Genomic DNA, 18,952 nt, shown 5'->3' on the forward strand with positions numbered 1-18,952 from the left:
GTAGTTTGATAGGGATTGCATCAAATCTGTATATTGCTTTGGGCAGGACGGCCATTTTGAAGATATTAATTCTTCCTAGCCACGAGCATGGGATGAGTTTCCATCTGTTAGTGTCCCCTTTAATTTCTCTTAAGAGTGACTTGTAGTTTTCAGAGTATAAGTCTTTCACTTCTTTGGTTAGGTTTATTCCTAGGTATTTTATTCTTTTTGATGCAATTGTGAATGGAGTTGTTTTCCTGATTTCTCTTTCTGTTGGTTCATTGTTACTGTGTAGGAAAGCCACCGATTTCTGTGTGTTGATTTTGTATCCTGCAACTTTGCTGTATTCCGATATCAGTTCTAGTAGTTTTGGGGTTGAGTCTTTAGGGTTTTTTATGTATAGTATCACATCATCTGCAAATAGTGACAGTTTAACTTCTTTACCAATCTGGATTCCTTGTATTTCTTTGTTTTGTCTAATTGCCGTGGCTAGGACCTCCAGTACTATGTTAAATAACAGTGGGGAGAGTGGGCATCCCTGTCTAGTTCCTGATCTCAGAGGAAAAGCTTTCAGCTTCTCATTGTTCAATATAATGTTGGCTGTGGTTTTATCATAGATGGCCTTTATTATGTTGAGGTACTTGCCCTCTATTCCCATTTTGCTGAGAGTTTTTATCATGAATGGATGTTGAACTTTGTCAAATGCTTTTTCAGCATCTGTGGAGATGATCATGTGGTTTTTGTCTTTTCTTTTGTTGATGTGATGGATGATGTTTATTGTCTTTCAAATGTTGTACCATTCTTGTATCCCTGGGATGAATCCCACTTCGTCATGGTGTACGATCGTTTTGATGTATTTTTAAATTCGGTTTGCTAGTATTTTAGTATTTTTGCATCTACGTTCATCAGGGATATTGGTGTGTAGTTTTCTTTTTTGGTGGTGTCTTTGCCTGGTTTTGGCATTAGGGTGATGTTAGCTTCATAGAATGAGTTTGGGAGTATCCCCTCCTCTTCTATTTTTTGGAAAACTTTAAGGAGAATGGGTATTATGTCTTCCCTGTATGTCTGATAAAATTCTGAGGTGAATCTGTCTGGCCCAGGGGTTTTGTTCTTTGGTAGTTTTTTGATTACCGCTTTATTTTCATTGCTGGTAATTGGTCTGTTTAGATTTTCTGTTTCTTTCTAGGTTAGTCTCGGAAAGTTGTATTTTTCTAGGAAGTTGTCCATTTCTCCTAGGTTTCCCAGTTTGTTAGCATATAGGTTTTCATAGTACTCCAATAATTCTTTGTATTTCTGTGGGGTCCATTGTGATTTTTCCTTTCTTGTTTCTGATATTCTTGATTTTTGTTGACTCTCTTTTCCTCTTAATAAGTCTGGCTAGAGGCTTATCTATTTTGTTTATTTTCTCAAAGAACCAGCTCTTGGTTTCATTGATTTTTGCTATTGTTTTATTCTTCTCAATTTTATTTATTTCTTCTCTGATCTTTATTATGTCACTCCTTCTGCTGACCTTAGCCTTCATTTGTTCTTCTTTTTCCAATTTTGATAATTGTGACATTAGACCATTCATTTGGGATTGTTCTTCCTTCTTTACAAATGCCTGGTTTGCTATATACTTTCCTCTTAAGACTGCTTTTGCTGTGTCCCACAGTAGTTGGGGCTTTGTGTTCTTGTCATTTTTTTCCATATATTGCTGGATCTCCATGTTGATTTGGTCATTGATCCATTGATTATTTAAGAGTGTGTTGTTAAGCCTCCATGTGTTTGTGAGCCTTTTTGCTTTCTTTGTACAGTTTATTTCTAGTTTTATGCCTTTTTGGTCTGAAAAGTTGGTTGATAAGATTTCAGTCTTTTGGAATTTACTGAGGCTCTTTTTGTGGCCTAGTATGTGGTCTATTCTGGAGAATGTTCCGTGTGCACTTGAGAAGAATGTGTATCCTGTTGCTTTTGGATGTAGAGTTCTAAAGATGTCTATTAGGTCCATCTGTTCTAGTGTGTTGTTCAGTGCCTCTGTGTCCTTACTTATTTTCTGTCTGGTGGATCTGTCCTTTGGAGTGAGTGGTGTGTTGAAGTCTCCTAGAATGAATGCATTGCATTCTATTTCCTCCTTCAGTTCTGTTAGTATTTGTTTCAGGTATGTTGTTGCTCCTGTATTGGGTGCATATATATTTAGAATGGTTATATCCACTTGTTGGACTGAGCCCTTTATCATTATGTAATGTCCTTCTTTGTCTTTTGTTACTTTTTTTATTTTGAAGTCTGTTTTGTCTGATACCAGAATTGCAACACCTGCTTTCTTCTCTCTGTTGTTTGCATGAAATATCTTTATCCATCCCTTGACTTTAAGTCTGTGTATGTCTTTGGTTTTGAGGTGAGTCTTTTGTAAGCAGCATTTGGGTGGATCTTGCTTTTTTATCCATTGTATTCCTCTGTGTCTTTTGATTGGTGCATTCAGTCCATTTACATTTAGGGTGATTATTGAAAGGTATGTACTTATTGCCATTGCAGGCTTTTAGTTTGTGGTTACCAAAGGTCCAGGATTAGCTTCTTTACTATCTTCCTGTCTAACTTAACTCACTTGTTGAGCTATTATAAACGCGGTCTGATGATTCTTTTTTTCTCTCCCTTCTTATTCCTCCTCCTCCCTTCTTCATATTTTGGGTGTTTTGTTCTGTGCTCTTTTTAGGAGTGTTCCCATCTAGAGCAGTCCCTGTAGGAATCCCTGTTGAGGTGGTTTGTGGGAGGCAAATTCCCTCAACTTTTGCTTGTCTGGGAATTGTTTAATCCCTCCTTCATATTTAAATGATAATCGTGCTGGATTCAGTAGTCTTGGTTCCATGCCCTTCTGTTTCATTGCATTAAGTATATCATGCCATTCTCTTCTGGCCTGTAGGGTTTCTGTTGAGAAGTCTGATGATAGCCTGATGGGTTTTCCTTTGTAGGTGTCCTTTTTTTTCTCTCTGGCTGCCTTTAATACTTTGTCCTTGTCTTTGATCTTTGCCATTTTAATTATTATGTGTCTTGGTGTTGCCCTCCTTGATCTCTTGTCATGGGAGTTCTGTGTAGCTCTGTGGTGTGAGAGGACATTTCCTCCCCTCGTTTGGGGAAGTTTTCGGCAATTATTTCTTCAAAGACACTTCCTATGCCTTTTTCTCTCTCTTCTTCTTCTGGTATCCCTATAATGTGGATATTGTTCCATTTCGATTGGTCACTCAGCTCTCTTAGAATTCTTTCATTCCTGGAGATCTTTTTATCTCTCTCTGCATCAGCTCCTCTGCATTCCTGTTCTCTGTTTTCTAGTCCATTAATGGTGTCTTGCATCTCGTCCATTCTGTTTTGATGTCCTTCCAGAGTTTGTTTTATTTCTGTATTCTCCTTCCTTACTTCTTGCATATTTCTCTGCATGTCCATCAGGATGGTTATGACTTTTGTTTTGAATTCTTTTTCAGAAAGGCTGGTTAAATCTATCTCCCCAAGTTCCTTCTCAGGGGAAGATGTAGCAGATGCCGAAGCTGTCTGGGTTAGTTTCATCTGAATCAAATTTTTTTCCCTTTTAATGTTGATGTGTGCTATTGACTGTCAGCTGGGAGAGCCAAACTTTCCACTTGCTACTGGCCTTTCCTTACTGGGACAACTGCGACCCCTAGTGGCTCATGTTGGGCAATTGCGTGTAGCCTGGGTCTTTGTGTCTTGCCTGGCCGGTATGGTGGAAGCTCCCTTGCTGAGGGCGTGGCCAGCCTTAGGCTGCTTCTCTGCTATGGCTGTGCCCCCGAGGGGTAATGGACGGGGGGCCGTTTGGCTCTTTACCTCCGTGAGGGATCTCAGAGCTGTTGCCCCTCGTGTTAGTGCGCCTGGGTTTCCTTGGAATTTCCAGCTGCTGGACTGTGACCTGGGTTGTTTCTGTCTAGCTGTTAAGTCCCTTTAAGACTTTCAAAAAGCACTTGCTTTTCTTTGTCACAGGGGCATCAGCTTCGGGACCCACTCAGAGGTCTTGCTGCCCTGTTTCCCTGGTTTCCAGCCCTCCACGCATGCACTGTGTCTGTGCTCTGATGCGGATGGCTAGGGCTGGGTGTTTATCAGTCCTGGGCTCCCTCCCCGCTCTGACTCCTCTCCTCCCGCCGGGTGCTGGGGTAAGGAGCGCTCGGGTTCCACCAGGCCGGGGCTTGTATCTTACCCCTTCCACCAGGCGCTGGGGTCTCGCATGTGTGGATGTAGTCTGGCTGTTGACCTGTGTCTTCTGGTCTCTCTTTTAGGATTAGTTGTATTTGTTGTATTTTCAAAAATATATATGTTTTTGGGAGGAGATTCCCACTGTCTTACTCACGCCACCATCTTGGCTCCGCCTTCTGAAGTGGGTCAATTCATTTTTTAAAAGTACTTTCAAATATGATTCCTCCACTGTCAATTATCTTAGTTCCTCCAAACTGTTGGTATGAACAGTTATAAAAGCATTTCTCTGTGTCTAGAGTCCAAAACGTATGTGGGGTTGGGTAGGGAGCCAGTAGCCTGACTGTGGAGGCCTTTGTTTATGCACCACTTAAGGAATAAAGGGACAGTGCAATTAGGAAGGCAAGGGGCTAGGGGAGGGCATGGGGATTTGAAAAGATAAGGTTACTAACCTTAGGAAGTCAGACTTCAGAGGTTTGGTTCTAAACTAAAAGATTGGTTTGAGTCATAATCTTCAAAACAGCCCTTTTAAAATCAACTACTTCTCAATCCACAGTTGTCATTGTCAGCCTCAAGTTCTTTTTGTTAGGCTTCTTTGATCTCTACTTGAATACAGACATACTTCAAAAATTCCCCTTCCTGTAATCTCTGGGACCCAGTTTCTTCAATTTGCTTTGGGGCCACATTTAGGGTCAGACTAGATGGATATGCCTGGTTCTCAATTTCAATCTTCTTCTAGCCATGACTAAATTGAAATCATATTAACTCCTAGGCTGTCACACCCTAGAAGAGTAAAGATCACAGGGATATACAAATACCTAAGAGTAAATAAAATTCGAATACCAGTCTTCCACAGGTGTAGCATACCTGCTTTGTAGTTCTCACATATCTAACAAAGTTCTCTAAGTGAAGGAAATCACATATATACTCTGTGAGGTGTTTCCAACAATGTATGTCTACATAAAAAGCCCCGTTGAGATAGACCTCAACAATAAGACATTGCAGACAGAAAAGGAAAGACAAAAAAACAACAGAAGAAACCAATTGGCCTTAAACAAGAATAGTTGAGCATAATGAATACAAAAAGATAATCATAAGAACACCCTTTAAAACCACGAGATGATAGTGATTAATATTTCCCCCTAGATTTGCAAAACCTTAAAAGGATTGATAATACCCAGTAGTAGCAAAAGTGTCAGGCAGCAGGCATTTATATCCTGTTGACAAGTGGGTTCACTGGTTTGACTTTTTGGAAAGCAATCTGACAGTATCTCCCATTCTGAATGACCTTATCCGCTAGCCGGGCAGTTCAAACTTTTAAGAACCTATCCTATATTACAAAACAAAAGCTACCTGGGAGGGAATAGTTCTTAAAGGAAATGGTAGATATATATATATATATATCTATAGAAAACTCTGGTGAAATTAAATGCCATGTATCTATTTGCATTGGCAGGCAGTGTTCTAAACTGTTAAATGAAAAAAGCAAGTTGTATGAGTGTGCCCATTTATATTAGTAATAGCCATTCCAAAAAATTCCTGAGCTGGTACTATTCCAGTCTTCACAAATTATGGTTTAGTCCTTACGACAGCCCTATCAGGTATGACGGTGTTACTCTTTACAGAGGAGGCAGAGAGGTAAAATACCTGATCAAAATCTCACAGCCTGTTAGGTGGGAATTAGATCTGAATCTGAGTAGATCAAGAGCCCGTGCTCTTAACCACCATGCAATGCCGATTTCCCAGGAAAAGAGGACTAGATAGCCAGGCATGAGTACATACACACAAATACAGAGACAGGGAGTAAAACCAGTGTCATGAGGTGGTAGATATATATAATAGCCTTCAACCAATTCTCTCTGCTCTCAGAACTTGTGAAGTCTCAGGTAGCCAGTGTTTTTAATGAGTGTGACAAAATTAATTTATAAACAATTAGCCTTCACATATAAAGATACAACTGTTTTACACAGGTTGAACAGTGAGGAGTTTTTTTTTTCTTTTAGTTACTTGATTTGGAGTTACCATCTAAGCTTTCTCTCCTGGCATATACATAACCAAAAATTTCTATTTTGAGCCATCTAAAGTACAGCAGTCATGAAATGTACTTTTTCCTGCATAATGCCAACTTAATCTTGGGGATGAAATTGTGGTCTTGACATATAATCTATCCACTTGAGTTAACTGTCCCAGTGTAATGTTATGGAAAGGCAAAATAAGTTATCAAAATATTAACTATAAGAAAACTAGGTGTTAAAACTTGGTTAGCTTAAGAATGGGAAGTCTAAATAAAAAATACTTAAACATAAAAAGTTTTAAAAATTAACAGCATGGTGATAATGGCTAATAATTCTGTATTGTATATTTGAAAGTTGCTGAAATAGATCTTAAAGTTCTCATCAAAAGAAAAAACATCTGTGAGGTGAGGGATACTAACTAAACTTACTGTGCTAATTATTTTGCAATATATACATCAAATCATGTAAAACCTAAAACTAATAGAATGTTATGTGTCAATTATACCTCAAATTTTGAAAAGTTTTTAAGGGGGAAAGCATTAATGAGCATTTGGTCTTATGGACATGTTTTGAAAATTTAAAAAGAGGATCAGGACTGCGATTATTAAGGGAGGGGGAAAAAAGATGAGTGAAACAGTCCTGAGATAAACCAACCTGGTAACTTGTGTTTAATTGCTCCTTCCGGTTCACTTCCACCTCTGCAACTAACTGGCAGTCTTAGTAGTGCTCTCATAGATTCTCATGCATCAGTACTTTTATCTAGAATTATTATACATTTACTTAAATAATCATACAGAACAATTTAGGATTAAAAATTTTTTTTCAGCTGCTCGTTACAGAAATCTCTCTCAAGCCAGCTTAACCACAAAGGGAAATGACTGGCTTTCATAAGCAGGAAGTCCAGAGTAGCTCCAGCTTCCACAAGGCTGGATTCAGACATTCAGTGTTGCCCAGGCACTCTCTCCATCTCAACTTCCCTCAGCTTCATTGGAGAGTGGCCTCTGCATATTGTAGGAAACATGGGACAGCGAGCCCCAGATGCAGATCCTGCTGGCTTAGCTATCCCAACAGAAATGTTTCTCCCATCTTTCATAGAGTAATCCCAGAGGACCATGGGAGGAGGGAGGACACTGTGACAGACAGACCCACCAGGGTCATACGGAGATGTGTCCCTAAATGATCAGAAAAGATGTTTGGGAATTAATGCCAAAAAGACTAAAGGTGTAACTATGCCATTCCATTCCTCTCCTGGTTTTTGCTTTTTTAAAGTCAGCTGCACTTTTGAATGGCATTATTACAAAAATAGCTTGGATACATTTTGTAAAAGATATAAAAAGAACATTTTATTTCAAAGCAGCTCAGTCCTCCAATTATGGAAACACTTGGACTAATTTAACCCACTGTATAGTAGATCATATATGAAATGTTTCTGTCTTTGCAGTCATGGCTATTAAGGAAAACATTAGCTGTCTTTTTATAGCACCCAGGGAGAGGAACCGGAACAAGTCTTCTGAGATAGTCATCTGTGCTTTCATTTACATCCGCCAATTTGATAAACAAGTACAAGAGTACACAGGTCTATTTGAAAGTTTTTTCAATTGATGATAAAACTTGTATCACTTTACAGAATTCAAGTGCCAAAAGAGACTTCCCAAACTCTAGCTCATTTTACACTTCTTCCTTTAAAGTGGAGTCTTAAGCCCTGCCATCCAGAGGATATCTATCCTACTTCTGCAGGTCTTCAACCTGTGGATCCTTCTTTCCATCCCATCTCCTATTGAGTCAAAAAATGTAATGCACTGACACAAACACTACCAAGAAAAACCATTTCATGAGCACTTACTATGTGACTAGCACTCTTTTAGGTACTAAAGATAAAGCAGTGAATATGCTGCCTCCAAAAGCTTACCTACTCCATCTTTACTGATCGATAGCTATTCCTTATTTAGTATAGCCATGTGATGAAATTTTTCTAGTACACTTTCCTATTACTTTTGAATGACTTCGATTTATGTCCACTTTTTTCAACATAATTCTTGTACTACCACCTAGGAAACTGTCAGTAACTGTTCTACTTATTGTGAAGTAGCATCTTCAATGTTAGTACACTGTTTATTTTTGAAACTGACAAAAATATGTGTTTTATATTCCATGGTTATTCACATCATATTTTCCAGTGGGAATATCAGATTTCTTGCATGGCTAATTTTCTACAGCTAAATTACTCCCCTTGCTAAAGTGTGTGTGGGAAGGGAGTGGTGGGGGAATAACTGGTGATTAAAAGTCTTCAAATAACAGCACTTAAACTGTAGTTTTTGTTTTGATAAATAAATTCAATTCAAATCTCCAAATTACACTTTGACGTGTAAGAGCAATCATTGTGTACCTATTAAAATTCAAAGTATAGCCTGTTACTTCTTTTGCTATCTTGTTAATACCTTAAACATTCTTCCACCTTTAAGATTTGATGTTTAGATGTATAAAAATATTTCAGAACTTATGCCGTGGCTTAGCACAACTTATAAACCAGTGCTCATCCTCTCTCAGGTGAGCAAGAAATCCAAGGTGGCTATTTTCTGCTTTCCCTTCATTAATTGCTATTCTATTTGTCTAGCTTAATTCCTCGGTGTGTTCATTTAACACAGTGACTTTGTCATGGAAATATTACCCATGAAAACATTTACTTCCAGTTACATTAAAACTGGCTAGTATTTTCAAAGTAAGACTATTGTATCTGTTCTCTCTTATTATAAAATGATCCATATTGCTACTCAACACTAGGTTTTACTCAAAGCCAGGCAGGTACCCCCTTAATTAAAATTGTACTTTAAAAACACGTTAGTAGTTAAGAGTGGGCAACTTTTTAAACAAAAGGCAAAGCAAACTTTAGTGTCTAAATGACAAATCTGGTACTTTTAATAACAAGAAACTTTTTTGCCTTAAAAATTTTTAAATGAATTGTTTAACTTAAAAGTGGGACTATTTCAATTATATTCTTCTTAAACTAATTTTAAAAAACACTATATTTTTCAAATGATAGAAAGTTAATCATCAAAACTGACAAAGAAGACATGGGAAGTATTGGTGGGCCAATCCTTATATATTGGTTCTTAACACGGACCTTTAAAATATTTTCTGTATTACATTAAATTGATCTACAATAAGAAATAGGAAGAAGGAAGTGAAGAGGAGTGTAAAGCATGTACTGAGGTCTTTCTACAGGCATTTGATAGAATATTGAGCAAGTCCATATGATAAAACATGGACTTTGTAACAATGCCTTTAAAATGTGCTAGAGCCAAGCACACCCTAAGGAACATACTCTGCAAATACCATTTTTTCTTATTCCTAAGAAAACAAATGGAATACACTTAAACAAAAAGTAATACTTAATTTTAGGATCAATACTATAAAATGAATTGCATCATAGCCCATATATTCAGTTTGCTCAACCTCATTCACTGTATAAGAGTCAGCAAATTAGACTCAAGATAAAATATTTTCTATCAGTCTCCATAGAGACAAACCACAGTTTTAATGATTTATGTAATCCTTAAAATTAATCCTTGGTCATATAGATTTCCAAACCAAAATCAAGTCATGAGCTGTTTCCAGTAACTGCACTGTACTAAAATACTAACATTTTCTTCCCAGTATGTCTGTCTTCCTGTGAGGGGAAAAAGTGGTCAGAAGCTTTCACTCTTTGCCAGCGCTGGGTTTATGAAAAGCCTACTAAACTGCAGCACTGTTCTGCAAAACTAAAATACTCTACCAAGTCAAACAGGTAAATAAACAACAAAACAAAATTGATTTCATCAAAGTCATGTTTCCAAAAGTAAAATCTATTAAGAACAAGTAATAAACATGTACAAGACTTTACAAGAAATGATCATGGTAAGTTACAAATGCAAAATAATATCTTATTATCCCAGATTGTGAACAAACTAATGAAAGTCAGTTTCATATGCTAGCTCAAATATTATGTACATATTAGATAAGCTGGTCTAGTATTATTTGGATACATATATTTTAATATTTGCAAGTTACATGCCAATACGGGAACTGAAAAGAATGTTTGTACTATGTATGTTTCAGACTGTAAAAAAGTTAAGGTACATTTTCCTTTAAGAAAAAAAAACAAGATAGTAAATTGCCAGAAGTTTAATATCAACTTACTTAGAAAAATGAAAAAAAAAAGTTTTGAAACAGATAAAATTATTGTGTGGTTTCCCTACTGATCTGAACCTACAGAAAACATTTAATGAAGAGATGTTATGTCAAAACCAAGACTAACCCAAGGGATGTATGTTACTTTAAAAATATGATTTATAGAAATGCTAATTACAAAATCTATTTTCTCAATGGTCCAGACATTTTGCCAATTCTTCCAACTCAACAGAACTGTTGGAAAAAAAAGAAGTATTTTGTGAGACCTTTCAATACAGACAACAGGGTATACCTTTCCCAACCCCAATTTAGCAGAGCATACACCTTATATCGCTAAAGAGGCAGTTTTGGAAAAGATGCTATATTTTTCAGACACAAATAGTCACCTGTCTTACATGTTTGACTTTTCCAATTTAGAATCAGTAGGAATATATAACTAAAGAAACAGTATAAAATATTTTAAGTACCTCTCTTATTAAAGTTTTTAGGTTTAGAAAATTAATTCCAAATTTTAACTTCTAGAGTAAGCCACCCTAGACACCAGCTTTCTACATTAAAGTGGACTTTCTTAAATCCAATAGGTACTATTGTAAGAACTTATGCTGCAAGCTGCCTGTATTCAAAACAAACTGCAATTTACCCAATAATAATACTAATAAATCACACACAAAATATTTAAGAGAGCTATCTAGAAAAGATATTTGCTCAACAAGATTGAAAAAATTATGTCACTCTCTTAGACCAGTGGAAAAAGCTACCAACTCAGGATAGGGTGTTAGGCCGGAGGAAGGAAAAACAAGGACATGCAAACAGAACAGAGAGATGCCATAGGGGGAGAACAGACCAGACCCCAAGGTCCATGCCTTATATGGAAAGGGGACAGCTCTTCCTGAATTCCATCCTGATGTGCCAACTAAGACCCAGATGTCAGCCTCCTCCCTCTTGGAAGAAAAAAAGTTTCTAGTTGTCTATTATGTCACCTTTAGCCAATCATACATACCTCTCCACACCCCCTAGGATAGCTTGCCCACTCCTCCCCCTCCTAATCCCTTATAAGCCCCCACCTCCCTGACCGGGTGTGACTTCCCTGGCCTGTAATACCCAGACCGTAGAACATCACCCAGGAGTGGCATTCAAATAAACTACCTGGCCCTTTGTTGCCTCTCTTCACCTGCTTATTTCAGCTAAAATTTATCTTACATAGGGTACATTGTTTTAAACCATGGAAAACATTCTCAATACCAGTAAAACTTCCCTAGCTCAGAAAGTAGTCTTTGCATATAATAAAATGGGTACTGGCCTCAATGCCTAAAATATGTGGGTAGGGCCCAAGTCCCATACTATATTTGTGAGGATATTCCCCCATTGTTTGGCTTTTAATTCACTTCTGACTAAGAAAATGCTTTAGTATATGAAAATAATTCAAAATAATCAGTAGACTAAAAAGGCCAATGCTTAGTGTAGCTTAAAAAAAAAGAATCTTGCATAGACGTCAAGAAAATAACAAAAATAGCCAGTATTTCTGAAACACCAACAATTACCAGGCATTCTAAATACATTATCTCTACCAACCACCACAACCTATAATGTAGATACTAATTACATTTAGTACATGAGGAAATTCCAGTTCAGTAATGGTCAACTAACAAAGGAGTTCAAAACCTGTTTGGCTACAAAGATTATATTCCTACAATGAAAGTCTCCCAACCCCACATTCTTAACATCCCCACCCATATTAACAATAAAAATGGTCTTAGGAGTGATGTGTAATTCTTCTAATTTTAAATTATATTTCTGTGGCTCCCAAAAATCTCTCAAGAATGAATTATTTAAATAGCATAAGTTTGCCTGTGTGGGGCTAATTCACGAGTACAAAGGCAATATGGAGGCTTAGCAAAAAGCTTACCAAACCATGACAGTCATCATCTGTAATTGATAAACACTAAAATCACTGGGCTGGATTTCAATAAGGTAGCTTTTCCAGAATCAAAATCTATGAAAACAATACACATGTACAGATTTTCTGGAAGCACAAAGTCAAACACCTGAATGAATACAATATATACAGGACTGTGATACAGGATCTGACACTTAAGATTCAATCCTGTTATTTCTGTACCAAAACACTGAAGGTGGGAAAATTAAGTTAACATTCTACTAGGCTACAAAATAGATTCCATTACAAATGGTTAGTCATGGCTGGCATAGTGCTGGACAGTGTAAGCATATGTATATATTTAGATATCTAGGTAGGCTTATTAAAAGAAAAAATTATTGTTATAAATGGGTAAAGTACAAATCTAAGAAAGCACCATACCTTCCAGCAATTTCCACATTCATTGCAGACTACAAATGTCATCATTGGTTCATCAGCACTATGAGTTTGTACCTGCAGCAAAATCAAGTGGAAGACAGCATTCTTCACAGTATAATAAAAAGTCAACCTAAATAAGCACACTCTACATGAAGATAAACAATACACAATGGCACTGTGACAAAATGTTTGAGAGCCTGAAACCAGTCCACACATGCTAATACTGAAAGAACACACATCACATCCCCAAATTAAATTTTTCTAAGTCCTTTATATTTTCATGTTTAGTTTAATCCCAGGTAAGTGGGAAAAGTCATCTAAAGTCACACATTAAAAATCCTCATCACTAGGAAGCACAGAAATGTTAATTAAAAGATGTTAATTTTCTCTTCCAAATTAGCAAAGATGTAAAAACTAGAAATATTTCATTCTGAGAAATATTCACTGCTGCAACTCTTCTTAAATTTAGGCAGCAACAAGAGCCTTTAAATATCCATTCTACTTATTTAAAGCCTTTGGATAAAAAAATGGTTTAAATAATACTTCTGAAATATTTCACATATACTTGATATTGCTATCTAGGCCTCTAAAAATAGATACAGATATGAGGACCCTGCTGACCTCTGGGGAAAAATATGTCCTGGTGGGTACATGTTAACTAAGAGTCACACTTCAGTCTTTTGAATGTTATTTTGCCAACACCTTTGGAAGTAATATATCTACAGACAGAATTTTTTTATTCCAAGAAAATTATACTGACTTCATCTATAAACTAAATTCTTTCTGTTAAAATAATGCTCTTATAGCTACTTATAATCTGATTACATAAGTATATCACTTCTATGTTTTAAAGAAGCTTTTACTTAAATACCTTTCTGTTTAATACTTAACACTTTCTACTATGTGGCATTTTTAGGATAGATTTTGTATTGCTGAGATTTTTCTACTGGACTGAAGGAAAATAGAGCAATTCAAACTCAGAAATTTCTAAGACATGTTAATATAATATTTTAGTAACTATCAGTAATACTTTTACAAAATAAAATACTAAAATATCAGATATAAAACTATGACTAAATGATGTATCTGAAAATGGAGTGTTATGTACCTTTGAAAAATAAAAAAACAAGTTTAAACACTACAGTACCCACATGTGTTTAGAAAACAAAAGCAAAAATATATTCATATTTGCATGTATATGCATAAAATATGCAGAAAGTCATACAACAAACTAGTAATTCTGATTTACCTCTAGGGAGAGGGAACAAGGTAACTGCAGGTAAAAGTGGGTAACTTTCCACTCATAATTTTGCCCCTACTGAAATTTTAACCTTGAGAATATAATGCTTTCTAGAAAAAAATTTTTTTTAAGTAAAGGTTCCTTTTTATAACTTATACAGAAGTTAGTAATGTTATTTTTTTAACAGCTTAATTTGCAGTTAAACAAAATTCAATTCCTTAAATCTTTCAATTAACTTGAAAAATAACAGTAAATTGTTCTTTAAAGGGAAAATTTTGAGATTGGCAGAAGACAGATAAACATAAAAAATGTATTTGGCAAATGAAATAAATGAGTGATAAAAACCCATTTTCACATATATACACACAACCAAGGTAACTATCATGTGGCTCTTTTCAACTGTTAAGAACAAAAAAGTTTAGTCAGAAAAGTCATCAACATGCTGCAAAAAAGGAATAAATGTCTATAAACCAGGTAAGCTAAAAGTACCCAGGCCACGTCTCAGAAAAAGCAAAGATATTTCCTTAAATTATATAATCCTGCCTAATAAAAATTATAACCTGTATGCAAAATAACCAATACTCAACTGCTTATTAACTCAAGAGAAAGAATATGGCCATTTTATTAAATTCTATAACAATTTGTAAATTTTATTTAATCCATATAACCTTCACAGTAACAATTTCTTCAAAATTAAATGGAATCCATCAATATTAGGAAAGCATTCTTACACTTAAGGGATCACACCTCTTGAAGAACCTCAAAGTACTGTTAATTATCTTACTAGTTGTTTTGAAATGAAATGGAAGTTGCAAGCATTCTTAATATGAAAATAAGAATATAAACAATCACAAACCTGTGTGTAAGTACAATTCTTTTTTTTACATTTGCACATATAAATAAGTCTGGGTCCCACCCATCTTGGCTCATTGGCTTCTTTGGTCAAGTTTTTCTGCATCTCTTTGAGCTCACCGCTAGCCATTTCCTATTAGGTAGGTGTGATGCCGGGGTTCTTGTTTACAGAGCTAAAGAATGAGCTTCACAAACAGTCAAGGTAGGAGAGCAAGGTACAGGCTTTTATTTAGAGATACAGTGAAAAAACAGAGCTCCCGGCTCACGCCAGGAGGGGACAAGGGAGTCCGTAGTGGTGCGTTGTCTAGGGTTTTATAGGCAGTTGAGGATTTTTGAGAACATGAAAAAGGGACATGTTAAGTGGTCCCTGAATATTAAAAATTAACTTAGGGAATTTACTGCCTTGATTTCTCTCTGGGACACTGGTGCCTTGGTCTGGGAGCATATCAAAAGGCTGCCTGCCCAGCCCCCAAAATGGGCTGAGGTATTGTCTACTTGCTAAAGAATCCTGCCTCTTGAACTTACTGGGTGTTAAAATGCAATCTTATCTTTAAGATGGAATTCTTCCTGCCTTTTACCATGCCGTCTACAGCTGGGTCTGCATGCTAAGTTAGTTGCTCAGTTTGCAAAATCACCTCGTCAGATCTGAAGGAGAAAAGACAGCACATAGGCCTGGGCCTTTTAGTATGTTAAAGTGAATCTTACACATGGTAACTGTAAGATAAATTTTAGCCGAAATAAGCAGGTGAAGAGAGGCAACAAAGGGCCAGGTAGTTTATTTGAATGCCACTCCCGGGTGATGTTCCGCGGTCTGGGTATTACAGGCTAGGGAAGTCACACCTGGTCAGGTAGTTGGGGGCTTATAAGGGATTAGGAGGGGGAGGAGCGGGTAAGCTATCCTAGGGGGCATGGAAAGGTATGATTGGCTAAAGGTGACATAATAGACAACTAGAAACTTTTTTCCTTCCAAGAGGGAGGAGGCTGACATCCGGGTCTTAGTTGGCACATCAGAATGATGGAATTCAGGAAGAGCTGTCCCCTTTCCATATAAGGCACGGAACTTGGGATCTAGTCTGTTCTCCCCCTATGGCATCTCTCTGTTTTGTTTGCATGTCCTTGTTTTTCCTTCCTCCAGCCTAACATTCCAGCCTTTTGGTCATAATGGGCTATGACTCGATCTGGCTACTTCCGGCTGACAAGGGGTGTCGTGGGGATTTGAGGCTGGTATTAGGCCAAAGGAGGGGGCTCAGTGGGAAGAGGTACGTAAGGGTGAAGTAACATCTGGTTGGTGGCAACCTGGGTCATCTGGGTTAGCTGCTGTGGGAGGAACCTGGGGACACAAGAGGCAACTAAGAGTAAACTACAAACTGTTATTAAGGGGCCCAGTAGGGGCATTAGCCAGGCTATTATGGGGAACTGGAATTCTGGATCGAGTTTACATTTCAATGACTAGTATTGGGATTTAGTATAGATAAGACTGCATTATTGAAACAATACTTTTCTCTAAAATCACCCTCATTTTTATTAGAAGTAGTCAGATTAAGAAAATAATTAACAGTTGGCTTGATTATTTGCATAAGTGCAGTAAGAAGAGCAATTGATTACATAGGCTCTTTTAAATATGCTTTGCTGGAACTTCTTATAAGGAATTTCAGATTGGATTTTTAAAGGCTTCTTGAGGCTAGAAAGCCAAGCCAGACTTGCCATCAGGTTGTGCCTGCAGTACCTGTAGATTTGAGTGAATTCCTCTCTTCTCTGAGGTTCCCAAGACATTCTTGAGGTTCCTGCACCTAGGCAGTGACCTTCCTTACTCACCTGGTAAGGCTGCTGGGAACTCTGTAAGCAAGGTACTAGGCTAGTTCTTTTAAGGGGCTTTGTTGGCTTTATAAATTCAATCTTAGTTCCTTAAAGCTGTCTGTTCATATCTGAGTTTACACACGTGTCTCTCAGGTATGACGTTCCAGTCAAAGCCTTGGAAATATAACCAGTGTTTTTAATTGGTCCTCTTACAAGGAAAGCAGATTCTTATTGAACTTGTGCAAATAAACATACTGCCATGAAATATAAAAATAGTCACTGAGAGTTTTTAAATTCTGGAGGGATCAGGTAGAGAGAAAGATAAAGTTTCAATTCTGCTTATAAAGGCAGTCATTTACTAAACTGTTGTCAGCTTAAGAGAAAAAGCTTAAAATACTTTATCAACAACCTTTGAAACAAAAAGCCACAAAATCATCTTCCTTAGTTTACTTAATCCTGTGTAACTAATACCTGTGCTGCTGAAATCTAGTTCTTTACTAGCTTAAGAGTAATAAAACAGTGACTATAAATAATAAAAGACTTACAAATGACAATGGTTAAAGATTTGATGAGAGCTTACTATAAGACAGTTGACATAAGGAAATTTTGATATTTCTGTAACAAAACATTTAGTAACAAAGTTTAGCATTATTCTTTTTGACAGTACTTTCTAGGTAACTAAGCAGGTAATCATATGTCAGAAAAATAAGCTAAATTAGCCAAATACTTTCTCCAATGAGAAAAAGTTCTTCTGACATGTTCCAGGGGCCTTCTGGAAAATATCAGAGTTAACTAGAGGTAAAAGCACCTTTTTGAATTTGATTTTGGGAAGCTGTTAAAAGTTTTAAGGCACTTGCTTAAAAAGGAATGTAGGTTGCTATGAAGCAATACTTATCTATTTAACTAGAATGACAACAAAATACCTCAAAGGCAAATAAAGAAGGTTACACAGTTGTTAGCAAACTTTAGCTTTTAGTCCTTTTAATATTAAGATCTTATTTTCTTAAATATTCTGACAACTCATTGAGACTTTAAGCACAAGAAACTGCTTTGATAAAACAATTAGAGAACTTTTTGCAATTTTTTAATATTAAGAGCAGACTAACAGTTAAAAAAACTTTGTCTTTTTAACTGAAAACAAAATTCTAATTTTGCTGTGTACTTGATACTGAGACTCATTTGCATTAGTTTTATATAGCATGACCACATTAAATTCTTCTATAAACTTTCTACAACCCTTTTACATTTAGATTTCTCCCTCTACATAAACAGCTGTACTTTAGAACAAAGTTACTTTCTTTTATCAAAAGACACATTCTTTAGTATGCAGAAATGTTTTCCTTATTACTTTAAGTAGGTTTAATTAGAACTTAAAACTATTAGGTACCTTAATTTTTAGTGAACACTGAGAAGCAGGCTATTGTAAACTGTTACACTAGCATTCTTTGGATTGATAAATTTATGAACATTTTATAATTTCTGTTAACTATGAGCTTTACAACACAATCTCTCACTAAGCACAAAGTATATCTTTTTAACTTAGCAAAACTTTAAGGTTTTAGGTTACCACAAAGATTTCTAGGCTCTAGATAGGTATACACACTGTAACACACAATTAAAAGGTGTTCACTTGCCATACTTATTTAGTTTACTCATTGTAACAATTATGTTAGATTACTTACAAGACCTTTACTGAATATTAGACAAAGCCAAGCCTTTAAGCATTTTATTCTTAAAAGATTTAGCAGATAACATTGACTTAAATGACCTTAGGTAAATTTAGGTAGCTGATAACCACAAGGCCATGCCCATCTCAACCAAACCTAAATTAGCATTAATGCTTAACATTTCTATCAAATTTTCTGGAAGTTTAAGAATGCCCAATTTTCACAAGTGCTTGTTTTTAAATCAATTTTTATTAATACCATCTGGAGGTAGGAAAATATTTTTCATTTACACACCTAGACACACAAACATACAAACAGACACAATGACTACAGTCAGCAACACCTCCCACACAAAAACATACACAGACAGACAAACCGATATAAAGACTTGAGTCACTGATATCCAATTGCTTTTCCTCTCCTCAGCTTCATGTCTGTGGCTTCCGGAACCAGAGGGCAGGAGGGGCACATTCTGGTGGGGGAAGAGGGTGGTAAAGGCGGAAGGAGACGGGGAGGGGGTGGTGCAGACACCAGAAGAGGAGAGCAGGACAATGGCATGGTTGAGAATGTAGGATTTTAAGATGGCAGCGACACATGTGAAGACAAAGGACTTAAAGATGGTGGCAGAGAGAGGGGGAGGGGATTGCGAGCTGAGGGAGGTGGGCGACTGAAGTCTTCTGGTGGATCTGAAAAGGAAGAAGGTCTGGGCAGAGTAAGAGGCTGACAATCTTTAACTGGAGATTGGGCTAGGAGA

General features: G+C 36.7%; 1 long non-coding RNA gene and 1 other non-coding gene across 2 annotated transcripts; both read right to left on the reverse strand.

The window, feature by feature from the left end:
* Positions 1-5,011: 5,011 nt before the first annotated feature.
* Positions 5,012-5,136, reverse strand: LOC118968591 (small nucleolar RNA SNORA18). The gene has a single exon (XR_005056324.1). It is a non-coding gene; the product is annotated as a small nucleolar RNA SNORA18 (small nucleolar RNA).
* Positions 5,137-8,195: 3,059 nt separating this feature from the next.
* LOC140847906 (uncharacterized) lies at positions 8,196-18,952 on the reverse strand. Its single transcript, XR_012128169.1, has 3 exons — positions 18,575-18,952; positions 12,646-12,717; positions 8,196-10,562 (listed from the first exon to the last, which is right to left on the reverse strand). It is a non-coding gene; the product is annotated as an uncharacterized lncRNA (long non-coding RNA).

The sequence above is a fragment of the Manis javanica genome, chromosome 2 (genome assembly GCF_040802235.1).
Source record: "Manis javanica isolate MJ-LG chromosome 2, MJ_LKY, whole genome shotgun sequence".
Classification (NCBI taxonomy): domain Eukaryota; kingdom Metazoa; phylum Chordata; class Mammalia; order Pholidota; family Manidae; genus Manis; species Manis javanica.